Genomic DNA, 25,409 nt, shown 5'->3' with positions numbered 1-25,409 from the left:
AAATTGTGAAGCATTTGACATATAAGTCTGGCATCTTATCAAATCAATAGTCATGTTCTAATAAATGGTATATTCTTAAGAGAGGCACTTTATAACTCCTAGCTTACTGGAATGCCAATTACAAACAAAAACATAACATTTCGAGAAGTTAATATTATTACCAGAAATATAAACTAGCGAATTAGTCCTTCAATTTGTAGAAAAATTTAAAAGTGGGATGGTAGATAGCAAGGAAAAGTTAAAAATGAGTGACTTTGTTCTAAGCTAGCCTCTGAGAAGTAGTCACTTATTCCTTTTATTCAACATTTTGGCTCACTGCATAAAAAAGAAGAAATGAGTCCTTTAAAGTAACTAATTAAACAAAGTTTTTAATGACTAAAGGGTTACATTTGCAAATAGGAATAGAGATAATTGGATTATAAGTTTCTTGGGCATTTTTCTTATTTCCTTCTCAAAGACTGCCATAGTGTACTATTTTTTATAAGTATTTAAAGTTATTTCTGCTTATAAAGAATCTTCATAATTGAATAAACTTGTGGCCAACAATACTTTGCTGCTTTGGTAAGAGCTAACTAAACCAAATCAAAATATTTTTTCTAAAGCACTTTTCCTTAAACGTAAATATATGTGGTATATAGAAGCACCAAAAGATTGTCTTTAATAGAGTTCTTTCACTTTGATACTTTTAATAGTATGTGATTTCATTGCATTTAACTTTGAACTCTAAAATTAGAGCTTGAGTATGTTGGCTGTGAGTCATTAATGTTATATATTCCATCGTGTTTATAGCCGGGGGCTGTTAAGATAATTGAGAGAGAATTTATAGAGGTCTAAACTAACTTGAAGATATTAGACATAGAGAAGGAAGAAATAATCTGAGAGGCATTTTGAAAGTGAAAATAGGACTTACTTTTAAAACAAGTTACAGATGGTTGAGTTCATGTTATGGAACCATTTATAAGATAGCACCATGGGGAAGCCAGTTTAAAAAGTAGGATTAATTAAATTTTAATATGTTGATTTTCAATAAATATGTTATCTACTCAAATGACCAGAGTAGAGATGCCATATCACTAGTATGAAGAAAAAATGGGATATACCCACGTAGGAGGCCATATAGACACTGAATATCAGAATAGAAGATCAAAGGAAGAAAAGGGTGAGGGAAATTAAGAGAGAGGAAAAATCAGCATAGATTAAAGGCGATATCAAATTTATGGATGAAATGCAAAATGTACAGAGTCTTCAAAGCCCAGAAGGAAGTAGACCCACTGGTGAGACTGGTCAGACGGTGTTCAAGACTACCCATAATTCAAGGAGCAAAATAAATAAGAATTATTTTCATTTGTTTCAATGATCTGTTCTAACTCTTTTTTAATTATTAAAAAAGAATTCATGTCTACAAAGCTGAGCCAGCATGTGCCTTTCATACCTTCAAGGGCATGACTGATAAAGGAAACTGAGATAGGAAATGAAATTTCAAGTATTATTTCAAAATGAAAGTTTCAGACCTATTACTTTTAATGTTGATAAAATAATATGCAGAAAGTAAGTACCATCTTCTTTGCCACTCATGAGCATCTCTAGAAATCATTTTCTGATTCAGAAATATTTTAGTTGGTAATTTTTTATAATTTACTTATTTGTAGTTAAAATTTTACTTAAACATATCATGAATGCATTTGTCTCCCATTTCTACATTTATAACATGAAAAATAAATTTCAGTTCCTCCATGTCTTGTCAATGTGCAGTGTGTGTTCATATGATGTAACTACTACTAGACAAAGCAGAGAAAATGACTGAGCTCCAGCTGGTTCAGAGGTAGCACAAGTTGCTAGACTGTCTTTAATATAGATTGAATTGGATGTGGCTGTATAGAGAGGATGAGACAAAGTTTATGAGAATGCAAGAATGAAGAAAGAAATAGATATTTTCCACCTTTAAATGCCAACAGCGTTTCTCATGCATGCTACATATATTTTTTCATTATTCATCATGTTTGGCATATACTGCTAGTTATTTTATGTGTATGTGTCTTATTTTTCATCATAATAAAGGTCTAGTTGAGAACAAGGAATGCCATGTAAATCAAGACTGCCATGATTCTTAGCTCCTCTAAAATTCATTTGCTTCATCTTTACAATGGTTAGAATAGTACCAAATTTTTAAGTTTATTGAGATGTGTAAATGATACTCATGTACATCACACACACATGCACACATATATAAACTTAATGCTGTGTCTGGCACATTGTAAGCATGCAACAAATATTAGCTAGCATTAACAGTTTTTACTTAATTCCTTTTCATTACTGGGATCATGGGATTATGATCTTATTATTGTCTAGAGCCTCAGTAGTGAACTTAATTGTATATCAGGCTTCAATGGTAGGCCCAGTAATGTCCATATTAGTGTCAAGGACATACACAATAGATTGAAAGGGAAAACTATGAACTTAGCCACCTGAATTCCCACATATACAAATAGGTATTAAACTTTATTTTATAAGCATGGAAGACCAAAAATGCAAGTATTGAATGCATGAGAAACTAATGAAATACATATGAGCAGAAAAAATAGTCATCCTTCACAGATGAAGTGCATAACTTAATATAGGGGAATTCAATTTATTAATTATTAATTTATATATAAATCAAACCATTTAGATTTGTTTATTCATTTCTTTAAAAAAAAGGATTAAAATGCTGAAACTATTAGGCTGAATAGGGGATAAAGTAGGTATCATTATATAATATCAGAATTTAAGTTTTATTTTAAATAAATGTCAAAATTATTTTGATTAATGGTAAATTATATCTCCTACATTTCTGCTTTAATTTTATTAGACATGAATTTGGGGAGTGAGAGATTCCAATAAGAGTTTATAATACTGCAGCTGGCTTTAAATGTAAATGCAATGAAAATAAATGACCATATTGTATGTATTAGCTTCCTATAAAAATTGCTTTTTATAGGTAGTGTATTTTGCTTTTCTTCTTTTATTGATGCTTACTCTAGATCAATATTCACTATCTCCAAAATTAGTAAAAGGCACCTTAGAATTTCAGTTATAACTCTGTGAAGGACAGAAGTTCTTGTATTATATATTAAAATTGCACATATCATGTAAAAAGTGTAGCATGGCCATGTCAAGGGAAATCTCTCAAACACAAAGTAATATATAAATTTGTATTAATTTGTATCAGTACTCCCAGGCAAAGGTCAGTTTCCCTCTCTCAAATTGTACAGTTTTCAAAAGAATGTAGTTATTTTGAAATCTATCTATACAGGCATATTTTATATCATTTTAATATCTGTATTTTCATTAATATATTACAATGAAAAGTATTACATATGTATATATGTGTGTATGTTTATTGTGTATACATACACATGTATACATAAATATAGCATACATACTTGTGTGTGTATATATGAATATGGAGAGAGAAAGAGAGAGAGAGAGAGCTCTTTCATCTATTAAAATCAAAACTGATTCCCTTTGCTTTTAACAAAGAAAAACATCTGGAGGAAAAAGCAAGCAATGTCTTAATATGCAGGTCAGGAAATCCCAGATATAGAAATTAATTATATGTTATAGTGTAATTCCTTTGGGGTCATCTTTGAAACTCCCACATTTCAATATTAGAAATAAAACTTAACAAAATTGGGAAGGGTATTAAAGAAAGAATTGATCCAGAAAACAGCATGCACTCCTTTGAAATATTCTAAGTTCAGTGTCCCAGGCTCTTAATATCCATTCACAGAGAAGAATTGCTTGTTTGTATGTGAGTGTAGAATATATTTTGTTTTCTAGGCCACTGTAAGAACAATTATTTTTTTCCTGCCAAACATCAATCTCTTTTATTAATAATATCATAAAATAAACCATTGGTGAAAGTTACTGTATATAACTCCTCAGTGGCTTTAGTTATGGAGAGACAAAGGAGGAAGGACTCAAAAATGTAGCCCTTTCTTGAAGGCGTTGGTATTTAAATCTAGGTATTCTGAGTGTGAGGAACTAACTAACGAAGGGAGGAGTTCGTTTCACATTTGCTTCTCACCATTTTCTCAGATATGAAGCAATATAGGCTTCATAGGCCATGACAATTAAGGGGAAAAAACAGACCCTTAATATTTTTTAAGATATTATTTCTTTATATGAGATAGGTGGATAGCAAAATATTTGAGAAAGAGCACAATATAAAATGAAGTCTATTTTCTTGTTCACTGCTTCTTTCATATCTCAAACACTTGGGATTTACAATGACCTACTATATTGCTCGAACAATGTACACTGCTCTGAGAAGCTAATGTGAAGAAGAAAAAACAACACCAGAAAGAGTAGGGTACGTGTCCCAGGACATGTTCAGAAAATGTTCAAGACACATTTCAGGAAAATTCTAGAGAAATGTGTAAATGTTTACCTCTTGCTGGAGAGCACTTTTCTTACTTTTACTGGAGTTTCAACGCAGTATAGGAAGATAGCCTTGCATAAAAGTAGGTGCCAGTGAAGTTATAATGTGATAAATAATTCAATAATTAGCCTCTTAATTTCATTTTAATGTTGCAAACATCCCACAAAGCTGTGATCATCCCCATTTTAAAAGGGATTAAACTGAGGCTAAAAAAGATCAAATAAGGTATCTAAGCCACAAGTGGGAGAGCAGGGATTTGAACCCAGATTTGATCCCAAACGTGGTATTCCTTTGGTCATATCGTTTAGTTTCCTAATACTATATTCTTGAGACAATCAAGAGTTAATGTCACCTAAAACGACAAAAGAGTGCTAGGAAAGGTAAAATGAAAAATGTGTAGAACAGTTTCTACCCGTCAAGTTTCACACCTAGTTCTTCCATAGAAACATTCAGCCATTCTGCTGGATGGTGTGAGGTAACTGCCAAGGTGAGGGGCAGAGACTAAGTGAGCTAACATAATGAATAAAAGGGAGGGCTGCTTGGGCTGGAGAAGTCATTGCAAACATTATTGCAAAGGAGAAAGATTGTTGAGGAAGGAAATGACCCGCCCCATTGAAATTTTAAGGAGAGTCTATAAAGACTGAAGTGAGTAGATCTTGTGGAGTTGGTGTTTGTTTGAAGCTACAATGATGGCTGATTAACAGATATGTATGGTTTTCAACTTTAATACTTTGGTAGCTAAATTCTTTCATCACCATATTGAATAGAAGATTTCCTTGGACTCCAACTTGTTCTGAGAATTACCAGCAGGCAGAAAAGTGCCTAGAATGGGGAACCAGGATGTATTGTTCTTTGCTTCTGAGAATGCTCTTATTCTCCTGGGCCTTTTTTTTTTTTATTTTTTTTCTGTTTTTGGAACAATATAGTTCACTGATTTTTAAAAATTATTAATAATTTGTTGTGTCATTCTTATTAACATTTCCATGAAAATAATTTTAGAGATCTCATAGGCTTCTTTACTGTTGCTTTATTACAGCAAGTTTAATAAAACAGTCTGAGCTAAGATTCCATTCAATAAGCATTTATCACTCAAACAAGGTACTAGGAGCATTCCTAAGTCTTTTCTCACTTTATGTAATTACTGAGAATTGGGAAATATGCCTAAGTGACAGTTTCATTAACTGAGGTTCAGATAATTTAATTTTCAAACTTTATTTGACCTAATAGTAGTTCTCCTGACTTTATATAAAATAAATATTTATAAATATTTTGGAATAAGTTAATGAAACTCTGTAAGCAGCTATTTATCTTCATTTTGATAAAAACTAGACATGTTTTGGAAGGATTAGGGTTGGATTCTATGTAAAAGCAACCTGCCACAATGAAGTTGTCTGCAAACAGAAAACTAAGTATTAAATGATTTTAAGGACTGAAATATATTTAGTTCTTCCATAATCAGCCACCTTCCATTAGTTATTTATTTCTTCAGTGCATTCTAAGTTCCTGGTCAGGGGGCTTTTATTGATATTGTGTAATAAAGGGAAGAATTAGTTAAAGATAAGTGAATTTGGAGGCAAAGATGATGATTTTAAGATTTAGATTAGTTAAAAATGTAAATTATTTTTTCATTATTACAAATAACATGGCATGTCATTGTTTTCATATGCTTGTTGTAGTTTTTTAATTTGTCCACCTAAACTGCCATCTTATATACTCTCTCAATTTGTTTTCCCAAGAACTAAGCAAGAATATTAGTAAATCTGCTTTTTGTGAGCTGTTTATTAACATTATTCTCAAGATATCCAAGGATGAAAGTTGTGATTGATTTGCCCATGTATTTATCTAAACATAACATAATGAAATTTTTCCATGACTAAATGTAAGCATTTATAAACATACTGATAGTACATGATTGAGTGTATTATGTGAATATATAAGGTAAACACTTTAGTAAAAATAAAATAATATACTTGTAATATTAAAAATGCAAAACTAAGCCATATGGAACACCAGTAAAATAATAAATGTGATGAATCACCTATATATAGGACTGCATTCAATGCTAAGATGCAACCAGGAGTTAATCTGACAGTAATTGTGCTGGACATTTGCACGTAAGTTCAACAAACAATGAATTCCCTGTGACTTATTCTAGGGAAGGAAAATGAAGTAAAGATCAAAAAGAGAATATGAAATACTTAAAACTGTAAAATTTCCATGAGTACAAGTGTGTGTGTGTAAAACAGGAAATCATTGTAGTTCAGCAACTAGCTCTGAAGGTTTGTTTTATCAGATAATTAAGATGTTAGATGGAAGAATAAAGAAGAAAAATGATTTTAAAGCTTCATATTTCTGTCCATTCCTACTGACCTTGGTATCAATTCCATGATAGAAAGCAGCATTCCAAAACCACATGCCACTGAAAGACTGGAACATTAAAATATGAGAAGTGTCACTCACAAGTACTATATTCCTAATTGCACCAAGAGTGCATGTGAGGTAGGTCAGGATATCCAAGAGAACAAAGAGTGTACCCAAAATACTAAAGGAGAACTGATGAGGGAGAAGCAAGAATGACGGTTTGAAATTAAACTATCACCAGAAACCTATATATGGTGGGTGAATAGTATAATAGAGCTTGTTAAGTGTCAAGTAAAAAGTGCCTATACCTTGAAGTTCTCTGCACCTTGGGACTAACTATATGGAGTATACACTACATGGAATTCATATGGAGTATATATGTGAACACATATTATCTAGGATCCCTAGGTGTTGGAGAATGAAACATACGCCCCCCCAAAAAAGATATATTCAGGCCCCAATCCCTGGTCTTGTGGGTGTGAACCCATTTGTAAATAGGACTTTGAAGATGCTATTAGTCAAAGTGTGCCCAGACTGAGTGAAGGTGGGCCTTAACCAATATTATTGAAGTCCTCATAAGCAAAAGAGATTGAGCATGGGGAGAAGAAGCCATGAGGAGGAGACTGAACCTGGAAGTCAAAGGAGCCCTAAAAAGAGAAGAAAAGGTGCCACCATGTGTGTTGCCATGTGACAGAAATGCCAAAGACCAAGGATCACTGGCAGCCAGCACCAGAATAAAACTATGTTCAGGGAGAAAGCATCACCTTGCTGATGCCTCGATTTTGGACTTCTACGCTCAAAACCAAGAGCCAATAAATTCCCACTGTTTAAGCCAATCTACTATATGGTATTTGTTTTAGCAACAAGGAAACTAAAATAGTTTTTGGTATTGGGGATACTATTACAAGTTTCTAAAAATGTGGAAATGGCTTTGGAATTGGATAATGGGTAGAGGCTGGAAGAATTGTGAGGTGCTTGAAGGAAAAAGCCTAGGTTGCTGTGAAGAGATTGTCAGTGGAAATATGGATGTTAAAGGCATTTTTAATGAAGCCTTGCAAGAAAATGATAAATGTGTTAATGGAAACTGGAGGAAAGGTGATCCTTGTTATAAAGTACTAGAGAACTTGACAAAATTGTGTTCTGATGTTGGATGGAAGGCAGAACTTAAAAGTGATGAACTTGGATATTTAGCTAAGTAGAATTCCCAGTTTAATGTGGAAGGTGCAGTCTGAGTCCTCCCTTGCAGCTTACAGTGAAATGAGAGAGGAAAAAGATAAACTGGGAACTAAACTTGTAAAACACAAAGAAACCAGAAAGTTTTGGTTTTGAAAATTCTGAGCCTATCCAGATAGTGTGCTCTGAGACTAGGACTTCCATGAGCTTTTGGGAATTGAGTCCCCAGGGGACAGAGTTCCGTGTGAAAGTTTAACTGAACGACTCTTTGCTAAAGAGGGTATGGATAAACATAGCTCCAGTCAGGCCATTTTGGTGGAAGTCATGATTAGAAATGCAGTTATTCAGGAAGTCTCTGGAATATGCTATTGTCTTATAGTTTTGAAACTGCTTGAAATGCATCCGAAGTCAACAGGTCTTTTTGCAAAATTTGTATGAGCAGAACCACTGCCAATCTGGATTGAAAGCGAAAGAGAAGGGACAAATTGGAGGAAGAATGACTTCAAAGGTAGACCCATGGAAGCAGAGGTCTGGACCAAGAAGATCTCCTCAGGTTAATAGAGCAGACTCACACTCATGTGTGGAAAGAGCTGGTCTGTCCCTACAATGATGTGTGTGTGTGTGTGTGTGTGTGTGTGTGTGTGTGTGTGTGTGACAGACCATCTGCCCCAGTGGTTGGAGAGGGTGGGCCTTGCACCCCATCATTTATGATAGTGCTACCACCTAAAACTGGGAGAGGGTGGGGCTTGAGATCAGTGTTCTAGGAGAGCATGGCTACCATTCAGATGCTCAGAGAGTGTGGGGTCTACGTCCCAATTTTAAGGGTGAGCATGGGTGCTACGTAAGGGTTTGGTAGGGGTAGGGCTGCTGCTTTCTCAGGCCCAGAGGACATAACATCAATCCAAAGATGACTCTCAGAACTGGAAATCTAATGGAGTTTTCCCTGCTGGATTTCAGACTTTTTTGAAACCTCTGATCCCTGTTCTCCTTCCAAAATCTCCATTCTGTAATAGAAATGTTTATACCATGCTTGCCTCACCATTGTACATTGGAAGCAGATAACTTCTCTTCTGGGTTTTACAGGTGCACCAAGGGAGAAGAAAATTTGCCTCAGGATTGACCACACCCATTCTGATTTTGATGAGACTTTGCACTTAGCATTGTTCTAAGATGGCTTAGGACTTTGAGGATGTTGTTGTGGAATGAATGTATTCATTTGGGAGGAACATGTCTTTTGGGGTTCCAGAGGGCTGACTATCGGAGATTGAGTCACACATCTCACACAAATACATGTTCTGTTCCCACCCCCTGGTCTTTCTGGTGCAAACCCATTTGTAAATAGGACCTTTGAAGATGTTATTAGTTAAAGTGTGCCCAAACTGAATGAGGATGGGTCTCAATCAATATGGCTGAAGTTCCCTTAAGTAAAGGAAATTGGACAGGAAAAGAAAGCAGGAGGAGCAACAGGAAGCCGGTAGTCAACAGAATGCGGATGCGAAAGTTAACGGAAGGCGGGCAAGGAAATTAACAGAATGCAGACAGGAAAGGAAAAGAGGCCACTATGTGACAGAAAAGGCTAGGACTAATGATCATCAGCTGCCACCTCTAGAATGCCACAGTTTAAAGGGAGAAATCATTGCCTTTCCGACAACTCAGTTGTGGACTTCTTTTATCCTCAAAATTGTGAGTCAATAAATTTCCACTATTTAAGCCAGTCCACCATAAGGTATTTGTTTTAGTAGCCAGGAAACAAAGACACTAGTTATCCTCGTTTGACTTCAATTAGTCTCCTAAAATCCACCTTATCCCTATTTCATATATATATATAGATACACACACACTCTCATATATAAATATATATATACACACATAAATATATACATATATATTTTTAAAAGATTTGCTAAAGTATCCTACCTATAGCAAAAAAAATATAGGATGTGCATTGGAGAAAAGTTTATTAGCTCTGTAATTGGGCTCTGCGGTTGCCACCACACAGACTTACAGATCAGAACTGTACCAATTCATTGTAAAAGTTACAGAAGACTTTCAGAGAGGAGTTTTGGTGTGTTAGGATACTTGGGATCATATGTTCCTTAGAATTATCAAAGAAGTTAAATAGGTCAGAAAGATAAGTTATGTATAAGTGAAAAAAATGATTTTTTATATGTCTAGAAAATATTGATAGAAAAGCAAGTAGAAGAGACTGCGAATGCTCAAGTGCTTTTACCAAAAATAACAGGGTATGTGACAAAAATGAAAATTTAGACTTAAGCTATCATAAGGAAATAATATTCATTGTGACTGAAAAATTACAGTCCTTAGTACCTAAGAAATTTAATACAAGACTAGATGAAAACAATGAAACAACATATCAATATCTCTGTTATATTCACTGATTAATTACTATGAATCCGGTTAAAATATGAAACTATATTATTCCAGTATTTTTAAGAGAACACAGAATATTTTTTTGCAGGAGGAATGCTGTCCAAGACATCTGTCAAAACAGATTTATCAAAAATGATATATTAAATACAACAGACTACATCTGATTGTCATTTCTATTAAGTGTGGAAAAGTAATAAGATAATTTAGTTTGAATTTTTAAGTAGGTCAGCTGTTTTATAAAGAGTAATGCTTATGATGTCTACCATATCTAATCTTAGGCTTTAGGCATTAAAAATATTTCATCAAGCTTCTCATAGGTTTCATAAATGGATGGGAAATTATTTTTTTTCTCCAAAGTGTTCTGAACTTTATCTAAATATGCATGTGTTGCCTACCATCTAAACTAAATTATGAAATATTTTAACAGTGTGTGTGGTGGGGGTCCTAAACATCTGTATATGATTATAATTATGATGATAGTTACAGACCATGTGGCCAGTTATTAAAGTATTTATTTAATTAAATTAATCTAGTGATGCCCTTAACATCGAAATATGATGTATAGTTTTTAGCCACTTATTAAATTATTAATCCTTTTTTGATCAATTCTTTTTTCCAAATGTAATTAAAAATTGATTTTAAAATGTTTTAGATGACATTTATTTTAATCTGTAGCTATCCTTTCTTGAACACTTATTATGTATCAGATACTGTGCAAACTGCTTTAACTATAATTTTTAACTAAATAGTAGCTTGGAATAAACTGCTTGCCTTTTCTAGACAATACACTGCATTTTTCCACATGTATAAACCTTGGTAAATTCCTGTTTATGCATACGCCTCCATAAACAGCACTCAGATCAAGATTCAGAAGCTTCTATCACCCCAGAAAGTTTTCTTGAAACTTCAGAGCTGATATTCCACCCTGACTAGTAACCGCTATTCTATTATCACCATTGATTTGCTTTTTTTGTTGTTGAAATGCATATAAATGGAATCATGCAGTAATTACTATTTTTTATCTGGCTTCTTTTGCTTAACATAGTGATTATGTATGTATTGGTAGTTTGTTTACTCTGAATTGACCATTATTCATCTTCCATATTTACAATGATGGATATTTCAACAGTTTCTAGTTTGGGGTATTATGAATAAAGCAGATATGGACGTTCTTTTAATGGACATACGCACCGCTCCGCTTGTATATCAACATGCCATGGATTGAGATTGCTGGATCATGCTCCAGGCATATGTAGATACTGCCCACATTTTTCAAAGTGTTGAACCCATTTATAACTTCAGGCAGTAATAAATAGGTGTTTAGTTGATCCACATCCTTGCCAACACTTGATATAGTAAGTGTACATACATTATTTTAATTATTTCGGTAAACTATTCTGAGAATGTTAAATCCTTACTTTGAAAATAAGAAACTGATGGTCAGAGATATGAAGAGAGATAATAAGATGTAGAACTGAGATTTGAATATAAATTTATGTAAATCAAAGCTCTTAAGCATTAAGGTATAGGGCTTCTGCAAAACTCAAAACAAAATCAAGGTCTGGAAAGTAGAAATAAAATCACTAGTGTCCCATCGAATGCACCATAAAATATTTGTACCATTTGGCCTTTCTTTAGTCACAAACAAATGAGGGTATTTCACTGCTTTATGGTAAGAGATGGTTTGTGGTATTTAAATAGTAAATGATGTAAAAAAGGAGTAAATGATGTAAAAAAAAAGGTCTATTAGAGAAACAGACCTTTAAATAATACATTAAAAATTCTGTGTGTTCATGTAAATATAAAATGATAGAATTTGCATCTTAAATTCTGAGGACAAAAATAGATGAAATTTCTGATTGCTGTATTTTAAGATTTTAAAATAATCTGACTTGCTCAATGTGGCAAATGACTAGTAAATTTAGAGAGAGATGGGTAAAAATACTTACTTTACAACTAACTACTAATTCAGTCAAAATATGTCATCCCTGGTGGAGTGGAGAGGATTGGTATGTTCATGTCCTTTCATGCTCATTATATGGCCATAAACACTCAGAAGGAGAGATTTATGAAAATAAGTCTTTGATGATCAGTCCACTATTGGTAGGTATTAAAGTGTCATGAATCATAAAAGGCATGTTTAAACTTAAGCTACAACAAGAAAAAAGAATGTGGATGGATAAATGAGATTATGACCCCTTTATCATGATATGGCCATGGCCATTGGAAGCAATAGTTGTCCCTCACTGTTTTATTAGTAGTATTAAGTCAATATCTCCATTTAAATACCATTTGACAGAAGAAAGATAACCTATACTCTCAGAGGAATAATGTGAAAGGTTTCTCAAATATGAATATTACTTTTTCTTTTTATGATTTTTTCTTTTTTAATTGTTGATTTTTATGTAATGCTCCTCGTGTATTGCATGTAGCTCTTTTTTAGGTATTGGGAATTTGGACCAGCTTAAATGCCCTACAAGAAGCAGTGGTTAAATGCAGTATGGTACAGTAATAGAGGGGATTAGACATTAATATAATTAGAAATTAGGGTGGTATTTTTTAGAAAAAGAAGAAATAGGAAAGACTGTTGAAGCTTTTAAGAAAATAGAAAGGAATTAAAGGCCCTTAACTTTGTTAAAAACACACACTATAAAGCTTAAAAATTGTTTCATAGTAAGTACTGATATTGGAGCTAAATGATCTTATTTTCAGATAATCAGATAGACCTCATATTTTCCTGGCTTTTGTCATTTGCCAATATGATATATATATATATAGCACATAAAAAAAAAGTTATAGTTAAAAAGTGAATAAACTGACAAAATCAATAAACAACTTTAAGAAGACCAAGGTCCTTAAAACCTTTGAGTACATATGCATTTAAAAAATACAAAGTAAACAATGCCATAGGAGTTGTCACTTTTGAAGTTAATTTTTATTTTGTATGAGAACAGCTAAATCTTGGAATTCACATTACAGAAAAGTGAATGGACATGTAAGTTATTACAATTTTTTAGGAAAGGAATTCAAATATAAGTCCCCTCTACCTCCAGCCCATTACATAAAGCAAACTTTATTCCTATTTTGCCACCTGCCCCCCATAAGACAAAATGGTTCGCCAAGGTCTTTCTGGGGCTTTGCTAAATTAAATGTAGAGATTAGGTAGCTACATGGGGGTAAAGAAAAACACTGAGAATATAACCAGGAATGCTAATATATTTTTCCTTGCCAATTAAAAAGCAAAAATCAATTTTCTGCCGAATTAATAGATTTCCCCAGCATTAGTCAAATGGCTGTTTGCATGTGAAATTATGAATTGGAATCTGAATGAAAGGGAGCAACCACTGGTCTCTGCAAAATGATTCAGACAACTTTTACTGAAATTTGCATAAGACACATCTTTTGTGTAGACCTTTGCATTCAAAAGGCTTTTAGAACTTGAGACTCTGTTTCCAATTTACAAAAAACAATGCCTTTTTTCTAATAAAAGTGTTCTCAAGCAGAGACAATCTAAAAGAAGTTTATCTTTTAATAGATATGTATATTTAAATCCTGCCCCACATAGCTCCCATCTCTCCTTTTTTGGACCTTTGAATTTTTTGCTACATTCTAATTATAGCATAAATATTCTACCAAACATAGTTTAAAGAATGGTGTCTTCTGTGTGAGCTCTCTCAGCAGGAAAAAGTAATGAGGAGATGTATACTCTTGAACTATGCTGAAAATAATTTCATAGAGTTATTGTAGCATGCTGAGTATTAGAAGACTTTTAGATTTCAAACTGGTATTATAATGATTTATAATATCCAAATGCTCTGAAGTGGCCATTCATTGAACATCTTGTTATGCAAAATAGTCACTAAGTTTTATCCAAAGTCATGTATTAATCACTTTGGTCATGAACAAAACCCTGTTCATTCTGAGGCCATTTCTAATATTATATGCCCTTTCTTTTAATAAAACTGTTTAAAGAAAAACAAATCAAACACGATGCCTTCCCTTCATTCTTCATTTGAATGTTTTTGTGTTCTTAAAACAACAAAAAAGAATAACTGCAATATTTTATTAGATGGGTATTTAAGAAATCACAGTGATAAATAATTATCTTAACAACATTTCTTTTCATAAAAAAAGTATTCCTTTTTATTACAGTCCCCTAGCATACTGGCATTTTTTTCTGAAATAGAAATTTATTCTTCTGATTGACAATAAATATTTTATATATATTATGTCACTGAAATAAAGTTCATTTTCTAAGGGCTTTTAAGACAAGTATAGTATTTTGTCCTTTTGGAGAATATCTAGATTTGTAAAAAGATAAAATGTCATGGAATGTATTCCATGAGAGCCAGTAAGACAGCTGTTACTCTTTCAAAAAGGTAGAAAGTATATTAAATTTAAATGGTTTTCGTATCTTGGATTCTAGAAAGTCTTTCCTACTGTTAAACATTTCTTTCTTTTTCGTACATTTCATGTAAGTAAAATCATGCAATTTGTGTTCCTTTGTGTCAGCCTTATTTCACTCAGAATGATGTCCTCAAGGTTCACCCATGTAGCAACATGTACCAGAACTTCATTCCTTTTTAAGGCTGACCAATATTCCACTGCATGTATGCACCACACTTTGTTCATTTATTCATCTGCTGTTGAACAACTTTTAAGTTGCTGTACTTGTTTGAATCTATTGTGTCCCCCAATGAAAGCCATGTTCTTTAATGCATTCATGTGAGAACAGACTTATTAGTCTTTTGATTAGGGTGGAACCTTTTGATTAGGTTGATTCCATGGAGATGTGACCCACCCAAGTATAGGTGAGATCTTTTGATTAGATCATTTCCATGGAGGTGTGACCCCACCCATCCAGTGATTAGTTCACTGGAGTACTTTAAGAGAGCTCACAGAGAGGAGAAACTCAGAGAAGCAGAGAGAGACATTTTGGAGAGAAGCGAAGATATGTAATCCAGAGTTTGCCCCTGGAAGAAGCTAAGAGCTGACACAGACCCAGATGCTTCAAGATGCAAACAGAAAGACATATAGAGATAGAGATACTAAGCTAAGAGATGAGGCCAAGAGTTTGCTCCAGAGAAGCTAAGAGAGGACCTCCAGGTGCTTAGAGAGATGCCCTGGGAGAACATGCAGGGATGCACAGAGGCTAACAGAGAGAATCTAAGAGAGACAGAAGCCCAGAGACATTTTGGAGAAAGCTGTTTTGAAACCAGAACCCAGGAGCAAAGGACCAGCAGATAGCAGATGCCAGCCACATGCTATCCCAGCTGAGAGTTGTTCCATATGCCACTGGCCTTCCTTCAGTGAAGGTATCCTCTTGTTGATGCCTTAGTTTGGACACTTTTATGGCCTTAGAACTGTAAATTTGTAACTGAATAAATCCCCTTTATAAAAGCCAGTCCATTTCTGGTACTGTGCATAATGGCAGCTTTAGCAAACCAGAACAGTTGCTTTCACATTTTAGCCATTGCAAATAATTTGCTATGAACATTGGTGTACAAATATTTGTTTGTTTGAGTACTTATTTTCATTTCTTTTAGGTATATATCTAGAAGAAGTGGGATTCTCAGAGTCAAATAATACCTCTATGTTTAACTTTTCAAGGAACTGCCAAAGTGTTTTCCACACTAGGTGCACCACTCTACATTCCCAACAATGTATTAAGGTTCACATTTCTCTGCATCCTTGCCAGCACCTCTTACTTTCCATTTGTTTGTTTGTTTTTTAATAATAGTCATTCTAGTGGATGTAAGGAGGTTCCTCAATGTGGCCTTTGTTTGCGTTTCACTAATGGCAAATGATATTGAGCATATTTTCATGCATTTATTGTCCATTTATATATCTTCTTTGGAGAAATGTCTATAAAAGTCCCTTGCTCATTTTTGTAGTGAATCCTTTAGAGTTCCTTCTAATTTCTTTCTATGCATATTACTCCAATATTTTCTTTGTTGTTACCATGGGGCTTTAGTTTAACAACCTAAATCTATAACAATCTTGTTTGATTTGATACCAACTTAATTATAAAACATGCACACACTATGTACCTTGACCCCTTTATCACTCCACCTTAATGTATGTTTTGTCTCAAATTACATATTTATACCTTACAAGTCCCAAACAATTGATTTATCATTACTTTTTTGTGCATTTCCATTTTAGATTCTGTAGGAAATAAAGGTGGGTTTACAAACCAGAATTATAATAAAGTGGCATTTATATTTACATGTCATTACCTTTCCCAGAGATCTTTATTTCTTCATGCAACTTTAATGTATGGTCTGGTTTCCTCTCTTTTCAACCTACAGAATTCTCTTTAGCATCTTTTGAGGGGCAGGTCTAGTGTGATGAACTCTCTCAGCTTTTGTTTACCTGAGGATATCTTAATCTCTCCTTCATTTGCGAAAGACAGTTTTGCTGGAGGTAGAATTGTTGGTTGGCAGCTCTTTTTTTTTTTTTTTCTTTAAGCACTTTAAATGTATCTTCCCTCTGCCTTCTTGCCTCCTTGATTTCCTGTGAGAAACTGGCACTTGGCCATATTGAAGCTCCTTGTACACAGCATATTCCTTCTCTCTTGATGCTTTTATAAGTCTCTCTTTATTTTTGGCATTTGGCAGTTTGATTATCATATATCTCATTATAGGTCCATTTGGGTTTACCCTGTTTGGAATTCATTGAGATTCTTGTATGTTTATATTCATGTCTTTTATTAAATATGGGAAGTTTTCAGCCATTATTTCTTTGAATATTTTTTTCTGCCTTTTTCTCTTTTTCTTCTCCTTCTGGGACTCCCACAATGTATATATGGTGCTCCACAGATCTCTCAGGCTCTGTTTACTTTTCATCATTCTTTTTTCTTTCTGCTTCTTAGAACAAATATTTCAGTGGTCTTATCAAGTTCACTGAATTTTTCTTCTGCTAATTCCAATCTACTATTGAACCCCTCTAGATTTTTTTTTTATTACTGTTACTTTGATCTTCAGCTCTGTTTGATTCCTTTTCATTATTTCTTTCTCTTCTTTGATATTTTCATTGTGTTCTTCTTTTGTTTTCCTGATTTCTTTCAGTTCTTTATCCATGTTTTTTTTATAGCTCTTTGAGCATACTTAGGACCATTTTTAAAAAGTCTTTGGTATGTTCAAGCTCTGGTCTTCCTTATTGAGAATTTCTAATTCTTTATCCTGCTATTTTGTACAAGCCATAGTTTCTCTTTTATTTGTATGTTTTGTATTCTTTCATTGTAGTTTGGACATTTTGATATTTTAATGTGTTATCTCTGAAGTTTAGACACTGAGACATCTAATCTTTGAGCTTGTATCCACCTAGTGTTATGATAGAGATTTTCTTGATGCCAGAAACTAACAAAAAAGAAAAAAAGATAAAAAAAAAAAAAAAAAGAAAAAAGAGACCACCTTCCTCAGTATTTACTGAATGGCCGGTGAGTGCTCTATTTTAAAGTTTAGCCATGCAGTGCAGTTAGAGAATAGCCCCAGGCAAAAGCATAGGATCCTTTTGGGTCTTTTCTGTGCATGTATCTTGTCCTGGGAATGTGGGCTGTGCCCTAGGAATTCCCCTATTAACAAGCATCCAAATGTCCCCTCTTCCCCAGGGAACAGTTCTTCCTCATGGTCCTGTTCACTGCAACGTACATCCCACGGATAGCAAACTTTGCCCCAAGCTGCTGCTGTTTGACTGTTCTCCTACAATGTTCTGTAGGAGCAATCCCTGAGCTACCTCCTATGTACAAGGCAAGTTCTGGGATTGCGAGCCCCTGATGAGTCCTGGCTCAGTTTGCTAGGTGTGACCAAACATACATACTCCTCAGTATGTGCACGAGGATTACTCTGCTCCTTCCAGACTGAGATAAGGGCTCTTACTGGGAGCTGGAGCCATGGGCTGGCTCCACCCATAACTGGTGAGGCACTAGGAGGGGGCCCAACAGGGCAACATGAGCTCTTACCTGTTTTTAAGTTGCCTTTTTCTTGATTCAGCATTTGCCCTTATACTGCAACACTTTAACTGTTTTCTGGAGCTTTAAGAAAGATGGTTCTACCAGCTCTTATTTGTTGCCTGAGGCCTCTGTGTGAGATGGAGCCCTGAAGTGGCTCACTCCACCATCTTGATGACTTATAAACAGCTAGTTTGTTCTCCTTAAACATTTTCAATATTTGGTTAATTGTACTAATCTTTCTACTTTCACTTCAAACCTAGGTGAGTGCTATTGTTTTTTTGTTGTGGTCGTCTGTTTGTTTATTTTTTAAATAAATAATTGCCTCTGGTAATTGGCAGGCAATTATATGCAGGCACACACCAACTCACACTGACAGCAAAACATTGCATAATTCCATATTTTACACTGATTTACAGTTCTTGTGTGTTTAAGTAGGTGTTCAAAATGCAAGTTATAGCCCTTTTGTGGATGAAATTTTCAGAGACTGAAATTTCCTCATATGAAACATGCAGTATTTTACTTTAATCGATGTTGAACCACTTCATTATTCAGGTATTATCATAGGTGGAGTCATTTTTCAATTAGATTACACCATAAATCTGTGTGTGGTTACACCTTTAGTGACTCTGTCAAAGGGCTAAAATGCACTAAACAATATATTTTGTTGGTTAAATGCTGTATTACTATGCCATGGGGGTGAGTCATGAATAAGATTTTCTAGAGCAAGCAATATTTTTCTTAGCGAGTAACTTTCATACTAGTTTGAGTTTATCAGACGACATGTTTCCAAAGTACTGTGGATGGAAGTTTGCATGCTTTGAATTAATAAGATATTTTCTTCTGTTACTTACTCTAGTTAATATTGGGACAGTCCAGAACAATTAGAAAAGCTTGCATTGATTTTTGCTACTATATAGACTCTAGTGGGGTTCTCTTGAAGTATCAATATTGAAAATAATTTTTATGTTAATATTGTGGAATTGTGTTTTACGTTGTGAAATATATGAACTAGCTTAAAAAGTAGATACTGATTCAAAATGCCACCTCTATTTTACCTCCCAACTTTTGAAAACATATGAATTGCATATTTATTGAAGATCTACACTTGAGATATAAGCTCTGATAAATAACTTCCAAAATCTTGGCTTGATAATAGAAATGTTTAAAAAAAGTTAAATTTTTAAATAATTATTTGGTCTTTGCAAATATACTGGATAAAATATTCATAATCACATGTAATTAAGTTTTTCACACAATTACAATTTACCTACCCTGAAATTATGCAAGCTTCCTTTTTATTCATCTTCTATCCCCTGACCATGGAGGCATTAGATGCTCTAAGTATTAAATTACAGATCTTCTATAATTTCTTTTACAAATGTGTAATCATTATTCAGAAATCATGGTGAGCAATCCCATTTCAAAGAAAAACTGCACTGGACAATGTTAAACAGTCAAGGATGACTTTATTTAGAGCTACCTTTGTAGGAAAGAGAACGCAAGGAAGACAGGGGTGGCTGAGTTTCATAGTCAGGTTAAGGGAAGTGGGAAAGAACAATTAAGTCTTCCCGCCAAAGAGGGAGAGGGATGTTGGGGAGAGATTTAAGTTGGAAGATTTGGTATCTAAAGTTGTCTTTTTCTCCTTTTTTTTTTTTTTTTTTTTTTTTAAATTTCTGCAGTCTGAGTTACTATTTGTCTCTGTTGTTACACAGCTGCAAGGCTAATTTCAAGAAAGTTAGGGTAGAGTAGCGAGTGGCTAGGAACATTCTAGGAGCAAGGCTGGCAGGCTGGTAGAGACAGAGAAAATTAATCTTGGTTACCCATTATTTTAAAAATGGCTGCTATATGCAGTGCTAAATGGTTTGTTTGGAAAGGGGTTCCACACTATTCAGAAATGTAGAGAGCCCTCAAGGAAAATCTAGCTATTTCTGGATTTTGAACTACTCTCAGAGTGGATGTCCAGGCAGAAGGTCACTAATAATTTTTCCCTAAATGTGGTCATTGTTCATTAAATCAGAGAGAAAACTCAACTCTATTCAATTGAAATATGTTTTTCTAGCTATTATTATTAAAATATGTTAAAGAATGGCCAATTTCAGGAGTTTTCAAAATGTGTTCTGTCTGACCTTAGAGTCATACAAAAATTACTCAGATACTACCAAGAAGCAACCTGAGCTTGTTGACCAGTGATATAAATTTTGAAGCTCTTATCAAGTACTATTTATAATTTAACTAAAAAAGTTCCACTTATCTGTTATATATTGATGTTAAGCCTGCTTATTTTGAAAAAACAAACAAACAAAAAGATAATTATATTTCTTAAAACTCTTTTAGAAACTGTTTTATTTGTTTTTTCCTTTAAGTTAAATGTTCCCTAACCCCAATGTGGTATAAAAATGATCTTGTATGTATTAATTTTTATTTTGTGTAAATATATATTCATGCCAAAGACTATTTTCAGCATTTCAATTATACTAGATTTTTATGAATATTTATCTTCTTTCTCATGATGCTATTTACATGTTGATATTTAAAATAGATAATTTTAGCAGGGCTATTTAAAAAATTTTTTTTGTCTAATTATTTCCACTTATTAGGTAGAATCCAAGCAATGTTTATTGTGAGAAACATATTGTAGATTTTGTTTTTCCATTAATTGAGTGCATTTATTAATCCCATTATCAGTTTGCAGGACTGCATAACAAAGTACCACAACTGTATGGTTTAAAACAACAGATTTTTTTTCTCGCAGTTCTGGGGGCTAGCAGTCCAAAATCAAGGTGTCCAAAGGGCCATGCTCTCTCTGATTCAATAGAGGGGAGAATCTGTTCCATGCCTCTCTCCTGGCTTGCAGTGGTGGCGGGTGATCCTTGGCATTCCTTGACTTGTGTAACTCAATCTCTGCTTCCACTGTTACATGGTTGCCTTCTGTGCCTGTGTGTATCTCCTCTCCCTTTCTTATAAGGACACCAGTCATATCTGATTAAGGGCCCACCCTGTTCCAGTATGACTTCTATAACAGCCCTAACTCCAAATAAGGTCACATTTCTAAAGTACTAGGGATTAGGATTAGAACGCATCTTTTGAGGGGACACAATTCCCCAACATAACATCCATATATTCGATATAGTTTTACAGGAACGTGTTAACATGTTTGAAACAGACTATAGTTATTTCAAGTTTTTAAATATTCTGATGTGTACATATTCATTGCAGTACTAACTATGGAACTGTAGGAGCTACAAATAATTAATACATGTTTTCTACTTTTGAAGAAGATCAAAACCCAGTGGGAATAAGAATAATAGCAATACCCAAAATATTTTAAGATTTTGTATTGCATTGTATTATTATTTCTCTTTATATAAAAAAAAATGGGTGCAGAATTTGTGAGCCTAAGGTAGTAGTGGTATGGTATAAAATGCTGAAAGCTAAATATGATATGGAATTAAAAAATAACCTTAGTTGTTAAAGTAAATAACTTAGTTATTAGGTAACTTAATCTAGTTACTTAGTTGACCTAGTTATCCTTAGTCTTGGATCTATTTATGCTGTGTTTCCTTGTTAGGACTCTAGCCAAATCTCGTCATAAAATATGTAGGTGGAAATGATTTTCCCAGTTTCCTAAATAAATTTATTATTTATTTAGGGTAATGTAACCTGGATTATAGATGATGGTATGAATTCTGAGGGCTTTGTTTTATATCAGAAGAGTCCTACTTCTACAACTTACATTTGTTTGTAAGATTTACTTTTCAGTAATCAATCTCAAGCATGAGTATAATGTGTAGGAAATTGAATTGCTCCTATGCTCTACACTTGAAGTAAAGTCTGATGTTATATTGATCAATAACTTCATCCTACAGGAAAATGAAAACATCATTCAATAGAAACAGTTGAAGTTACCAAATACTCTGGTTGACAGAGAGAGAAGACAATAAGGTGAGTAGTGGTTAAGTTTTTCTTTAAGTTGTATTCTTTATATATTTTCCTTCTTTGAAGAAATACAATACATTGTATCTGCATTTCTGGTTAAGTTCATTAACAATGCATGAAGTTTAACTTTCTGGCGTTGCTCACTTTCTTTAAGCCGATATGTGTTCTATCTGATTCAGCTAAGCCGAAAAGAAAGAAAAGAGTTAATCACAGAGTCTATAAACTGTCTCCAAAGAGAAGTGAAATACCAGTTGTTTTTCCTTGAATACATTTAAAACAAGCAAGCAAGTCTTCTACCCAGTTTAGATTTGTTATTGTTCATTGATTGTCTCGTTCTCTTGGAGGACATTCTGGCACTAAAATTGTAGATACATTGAATCCATCATAAAGTGTCAAGGGCCATCAGGTCGATGGCTCTTTTTGAAGTTTGCTGTTTCAGAAAACCATAGCTGAGTATTATAGGCAGAAGTTTGACATTTTCAGGATGAAAATCAATTTTCTTTTATGTGTTTTTGAAGTGAGGCTTGTGTTTTAATTGTGGAAGAAGTGGCTTTTAGACTTTGGGGATTGCTGAAAAAGAATTTAGATAAAATTTGGCTAACAATAACTTTAATGAAAGCAATAGAAGTTCTGTTTTGGTGGACTAATAATACTTTAAACCCATGGAAATGTAATTAGAAATAGAAACTTAGGGAAATATGTACAGAAATAGAATAATTTCTCCAAACCAAGTAATGAGTGGAATTATATTTTAAAAATTTAGTTAGAACTGGAAACATACTATTTCAGGAAAACAAATACTTTCATACAAAGAATGCAAAATTATAATTTCTAAAAATGAGGTGTATACATATTGTGTTTATACATGTGCCTGCTACCTTTGTCATGCCTGTCCCTCCTACCAGAATGTAGACTCCATAAAGATAAAAAAAAGCATTCTCTTTTGTCCATCAGTATATTTACTTCATTTATCATAAGAACTGCAGCATAGTAGATGCTCCACAACTGTTTGCTACCTGAGTGCTTTAAATATTTAAAACATCAACAGTATTTTTTAAATGTTCTATTTCTATAATGCAAATATAAATGTACATAAAAATCAGTCTTTGGGAATGGATCTATACAATTTTGAAAATAAAGAGTTGAAATGATTTTCTTTTTTCAGTAATTATTTTCAATAATTATGAATTCAATTTAAAAAATCTGCTCAGTTTTTAAGTGTTCTAGGCCCCTATTTGTATGCATAGACATGTCTGTGTAGTATATTTACATGCACATGAGGCTTTATATTTCTGATAATAGCTTTATTCCTTATATAAGCATATTTAAATTCTATATAACAATATATTTCAGCTGATAAACGTTTCAAGTTTCATGTTAAAGTTTGGAAAAAAATATAATCCCAATTTGTTGATGACTACACCAGAATCATGAAAAGAATAACTGAAAAGATTAATTTCATGACCTAAAGTTTCTTGCTATTTATAGTTCAAGATAAAGTCACAATAAACTTTCATCATTCAAATACAAATATAGTATGAATAGCTTATTATCTAAGAATAATTAATGGCATATGGGTTCACCTGTTCACAAACTTGCATATGTATGTATAGATATAAAACAGGGTGGGGGGGGAGAGAGAGAGAGACAGTGAGAGAGGGAGGAAGAGAGGAAGATAGAGCTAATGGTGGAACAGTGTCAAAGATTCCAGCTCAAATTCGGTCATATCAACAGTTCTAATATAATAAAATCCTTGAAGGGGGAGAGTAAATATTCTTCATGTACATGTCCACACTCTGCTTTAAGGAAAGAGTTGTCCAAATGGGAACTAAAAAAAGATAAAGTCAATCAGAAATCTATTTCATTAGATGTAAAAAGGGAAGTAATTTAAGAACTATAAGAAAATATAGATAGCTCTATAGCTAATGGAGTTGATAATTGTGAAATCTATCACATAAATGTACCAAAAGCCTGGTATCCCCAGATCCATTTAAATTGGGTTAAATAATTTAAATCCAAGATCATAGATTATCCTCTCAAGTACATTTGCTACTGTTTTCATTCTAATTATCCATATCATTCAGACAATTACCACCTAATTGTTTATAGTGCCAGGTATGCTGTAACTTTTACCTCAAGGAAGCCTAAGTGGTCCTTTCATCATGGGCCAGGGAAGTCTTCTAAGTGGCTTAATTGTATCAAGAAAATCACTAGAATAATAAGTGTATTCACGGAATCAAACATGATCAGATGAGGCAATCATTTGAAGGGAAAAAACTCAATTCAATTCAACAAGCTTTTCTTGTACTTGTTCCACAGCATTTACCAAACTGGTGATTTTCACATCATCAGACTTGAGATATGATCCATTAAAAAAAAAACTGTGTTGTCAAAATACTCTAGGAAATGACCTGGAAATACATTATACATAATAGGAATTAAGGGCTCAGAATATTGCTTCCTTAAAGAAAAGCTCTTATATTTTGTTTCTCTAACTTATTTGGTTATTAAATTTTCATTTTTGCTTCTTTTTAAAAATCTTCCTAATAAGAGAGGTTGGCTATTATTTATTTATTTATTCTTAATAAATGGGCAAATAATAAATATTTAGGCTTTGCAGGCCATACAGTCTCTGTGGCAACTACTCAATCCTCCTATTGAACAAGAGCCACCATAGACCTTACATAAACAAACGAGTATGATTGTGTTCCAGTAAAACTTTATTTAGCAAAACAGGCTGGATTTGGCTGTGTGATGTAGTTTGTGGATCTGATAATAATAGGCAGAGGTAATTTTTGAAATCTCTATTATGAAGAAATGATCCTTCTTTATTTATAAAGGTAAAACTTCCTGAAATTTAAGCTTCAAGAAGATAGCCTATCCTCTTTGCTTACTATCATTCTTGACAGTGTAGCAGTAGAGAAAAGAATGATGATGGGAAGTAGTTTTTACAGAAAAATCCACTCTATCAACCCTGACAATTCCTGGCTATTATACCACTATCAGCCCTGTGCTACATCTGGCATGACTAAAGAAAATAAATAACACACTGCTCCTGGGCTCACTATTGTTTAAGGTCTGCTGGGAGTGATGATGGTAATTTTACAGAGGATGGGGTATGGAACTTGTATACAAGTGAATATACTAAAATGTGTGATATTAACACCACATGAG

The 25,409-nt window shown here is 33.6% G+C and overlaps 1 protein-coding gene across 6 annotated transcripts in view; it reads left to right on the top strand.

The window, feature by feature from the left end:
* Positions 1-25,409, top strand: part of PCDH15 (protocadherin related 15) — a 1,822,477-nt gene that overhangs the window by 405,019 nt on the left and 1,392,049 nt on the right. For all 6 annotated transcript variants that reach the window (XM_037804906.1, XM_037804907.1, XM_037804908.1 and 3 more), the window contains one exon: positions 22,166-22,241. The gene's annotated coding sequence lies outside the window, so the exon portion shown is untranslated. The remainder of the gene's footprint in view (positions 1-22,165; positions 22,242-25,409) is intronic.

This window comes from Choloepus didactylus, chromosome 15 (genome assembly GCF_015220235.1).
Source record: "Choloepus didactylus isolate mChoDid1 chromosome 15, mChoDid1.pri, whole genome shotgun sequence".
In the NCBI taxonomy this organism is placed as follows: Eukaryota; Metazoa; Chordata; class Mammalia; order Pilosa; family Megalonychidae; genus Choloepus; species Choloepus didactylus.
The sequence above is the reverse complement of the archived record's forward strand: the minus strand, read 5'-3'. Positions and strand labels throughout refer to the sequence as shown.